Raw genomic sequence first — 4078 nt, 5'->3', positions numbered from 1 at the left:
GTATGCTCCATAAACTATTTTTTGGGATAGGTCAAATTTAACTTCAAAGCTAATACTTCATAATTATTTTTCAATCTCTCAAGGCCCCAAATTTCCCATCAGTTCTTCATAGCAAAACCAAACCAAACTCACTGCCATTGAGTCGCTGCTGACTCATAGCAACCCCCTGTGGGTTTCTAACATTGTAACTGTTTACAGGAGTAGAAAACCCAGTCGTTCTCCCACAGAGCTGCTAGTGGTTTGGAACTGCAAACCTTGGGGATCACAGCTCAATGTGTAACCACAGCCTCTAAATGGATGCTAGTCAGGCCCGCTACTTACCTTATAGCTAACCTTGAGGCAGAAGCTTGATTGCTTGCTTATGAAAAGATGCTAATTGCTCTCCTATCACTGCTGTATATTTACAATGGGTCTTCTTTCAAACAGCCCCACAATATGCTCATGGTCTCTCTAGGGTATATACAAAATGCCTTTTTACTTTTTGTCTATTATTTTACTTTAAAGAATCCTTGGGCTAAAAGGCTCATTAGAGATTACCCATGCAGGTCCTTTTGAAATAAAAATCTCACACTCATTTCTCAAGTGCTAAATGTATTTAGCTCTGGCTATTTGCAGCTATGTCATTTCAGTAGATCATGATCTTATTGTAGTTGTTCCAAAACCATTCTACCTTAATGTGTCATATACACCTGCTATTGATGATCAATTTTCAAAGAGCTCATAAAATATATATGATCAATTTTAACAACAATAAAAGGAGTGGAAAGCCCTGTCTTTCTCCCAAGGAGTGGCTGGTGGTTTTGAACTGCTGACCATGCAGTTAACAGCCTAAAGCTTATCCATTGTGAGATCAGTGCTCCTGCTGATAACCTAGATTAGGTCAAAAATGGGGAATATATTGAGGGAGATCAGTTACTCAGTGTTAGTTTGTTGTAGACAGAGAAGGGAACATGATAGGTTGGCAGCGGGGAGAAAACCACTACTGAAGGCTCCATTTGACAAACACCGAGTCCTGGATTTCCTTATTTCTTCAAGTACACAGTGGGTCACACGTTGCAGTCACAGGAGCTTGGAGACCAAATAAAACAGATGATCCATCACTAGTCTTGAGGTCTTCTCTTAGCCATGGCTCCGGGTGAAAATGTACTTCATTTTCCAGACTCCTCTGGGGGAGTCAAGAGCCTCTTTTGGATCGCATTGCCATGCTCCCTGCTCCTGGCTCTCTTTTCTGCCTATTAATTGTTTAGGCATTTTCTCATCTCCTGACTAAGATCATTCAGTCACTGAAACACTTCAGAACACTGATTTTTGTGGCATTCCTTTAACAAGTTGATCAAGGTGTTGCATTCTTCAGTGTGCAAGTGTGGAGACAAGTCAGGGTGCATCTTCATTAGGCTAAGGACCACAACAGACCAACCCTCTCGTGGCCACCTCGGAGGCCGGAAATGTGCCCCTGGCAGAAGCTGCCTATGGAGGCGAAATAGGGAATGTTTTAAAATCAGCATTTTGTAGGACTTGAGTATGAAAGTGATGAATGTGAAAATGATGATCCTTAATTTTTGTTTTAAATATGTGGATTAAGTATGCTAATATTCATCAAAGTAAGGTTGGTGAGAGTCAGTGCTTATTTTAGAAGAAAAAGTAATTTATTTAAAGAATTGTAAGGCTTGACAATGGATGAATATGTCTATCAGGTTATAGGACAGATGGACCTGAGTTCAAGTGTTACCTCAGAATTAGAGAAATAGATTAGGTGATCATCTGCATGCATTTAGCATTGAGGATTTGTATTCTTTTATTTATGTAGTTGTTATGCTCAAGTCAAACATTTAAATACCCAAATTGAGCTCATAAAATTAACCTAAGAACAGAAACATTTGTAAATACATTATGCAAAGTTTGAGGATAAAAATGTGGCAAGAAGCACAGATGGAATCTTCTTCACTGCACTCCCAATATTCTTTTCTCAAGAATTTCACTCCTTCTGGCCTACGAAGAGTGTTGTTTTTCAGTGCCTGCAAATATGCTTTCAAGTTGATGACCTGAGTTGTATGTAACCACTGAAACCCCAAAATCAAACCCAGTATCATCAAATTGATTCTGACTCATAGTGACCCTATATAATTTTCCATGGCTGTAAATCTTTATGGGAGCTACTCACTCAGGGGTGGCTGGCAGGGTGAAATCACCAACTTGGTGGCCACAGGTCCAATGCTTACTCGACAGCACCTCTAGTGGCTCCTCTGCTGAAGACTAAATATTTGTGCCTCTCTCACCATAAACTCAGATCCGATGTTCACTATGTTTTCACCTTGTCCATGGAAACTGTACTGTATGAGAAGAGTGCATATAGGAGCCATGTCAAGAAAGACGTGTCCTCAATCAGAAGTAGATATCACAACGTTTTGCATTGGCATTCACTTTACAAATCAATGCACAATGTGCTATCTCATTGGAAGCCAAATTGCCAAGTTATCATGCCAGTCTTCTAGTATCACCATCCATTTCTTCAATTCTATCCAGTTCTTTGCCACCAAGCCTTTTTAGAAAGTGGCTCATGGTAAAATTTGTCATGATGGTGGTGGGGAAGATTTTTTATTTGTTCTCTAGGGCAAATAGGACAAACCCTTCAAAGCATGCAAAACATATCCACTGCTCTAAAATTTACATCGATGACCATTAAGATATTTTATAGTTATATTTTTTTATTGAGATAAAATAGAGGGATGAGTAATACATTTTCTTGATATGTCGGGGAGCTGAGGAGAGTTTCAGAGAAAGAGTTTCATAGAAGAAAACAGCAGAATAATTTAAGACTAATAGCACAGTCATATTTTTCTCCACACTTTTGTGGTTCCAAAATCTTACTCCTCAAATCTTTGGCTCTAAAGTATGATTGAATTTTCTAAGTGATCTTTCCTATTAACTGTGAGTGAGCACACTAAGTTCCTTTTCTGTTGATGTCTTGAGTGGACCACATACTTCCATGTTTGGATCAGCATACTGGATCACATATGGTAGAAATTCAGATCTAAACAATGAATCCACATGGAATCTAAATTCATAAAACTTGTTTACAGTTTATGATAGTTATCTACTTTGAACTATATTATCTTTAAATTTTGCATAGCTGCAATGCCTTTAACAGGACCCCATTATTTTATTTTAAACATTTCCAACTGAAGGTGATCTGTGATTATCATTAAATGAGAGAAATTTAGCACCTAAAAGTCTGACTTAAATGCTTCTCAACTTTTCAGGGAATGTTCAGAGTGTGATTGCTTGAGAAGCTCCATTACTTTTATGCGACTTCAAAAATGAAATTATATGTAACGATAGAATTTTAAATGAGTATGACTAAGAGGATTACTTGAAATGCAAAATATGAGGATTTTATAAATGAATTACCCTATTTCTCTTATCCTTCCCTTGAGATCCTATCAAACAAATCTATTCTTCAGGTCATTCAGTTTATTGCCCTTTCTGGAGTCTGTCTATTTGGGACTAAGAAAAAACTTGGACCATTCTAAGCATATTCTGGTATACCAGGAAAGCTCTCTCTGTATATAGGGTTTATAGAATTAAAAATGATGTATTGACTATAGTATCACTATTCTCACTGTCCTTAAGTTGATTCTGTCTTATAGAGACTCTATATAAGTCTTTCCAGGTGGTAACTCATCTCAAGAACAGATAGTCTGAACTTCTACCTAGCAGCTGCTGGTTTTCAACCATAAACCTTGCTCTCTGTCCAACACTTACCCAACAACACCATCAGAACTCCTAGACTATAATGTTACAATGTGAAATATCATACTTAGTTATCCTCCAGGAAACCCATATAGATGTGATTAGTGTCACAAGACAAAATCTCCATTGACATTTTAAAAACTTCTTGTCTATGGTCTCTGGATAGATACATGGAAACCAGACATGAAAAGGCTATACGGTAAATGTAACAAGGAATTTAATGTGGTTTTTAATGAGAGCTGAATACCAGAAAGAAAGAGAAAAAATTTATTACTTATTCTTTTTCCTTTATTTCTTGAAATAAGTTTCAACATGTGTTGAGAGATGA

At 37.4% G+C, this 4078-nt stretch overlaps 1 protein-coding gene and 1 pseudogene across 1 annotated transcript in view; one reads left to right on the top strand and one right to left on the bottom strand.

The window, feature by feature from the left end:
* KCTD8 (potassium channel tetramerization domain containing 8) overlaps positions 1–4078 on the top strand; it is a gene marked incomplete at its 5' end in the record, with an annotated part of 323892 nt that overhangs the window by 67093 nt on the left and 252721 nt on the right. The window lies entirely within an intron of this gene.
* LOC105978684 lies at positions 1149–1385 on the bottom strand (annotated as a pseudogene).

This window comes from Echinops telfairi, unplaced genomic scaffold, assembly GCF_000313985.2.
Source record: "Echinops telfairi isolate 266 unplaced genomic scaffold, ASM31398v2 ScPeMD7_7468;HRSCAF=8506_0, whole genome shotgun sequence".
Classification (NCBI taxonomy): domain Eukaryota; kingdom Metazoa; phylum Chordata; class Mammalia; order Afrosoricida; family Tenrecidae; genus Echinops; species Echinops telfairi.
This window is presented reverse-complemented; position numbering and strand designations above follow the sequence as displayed.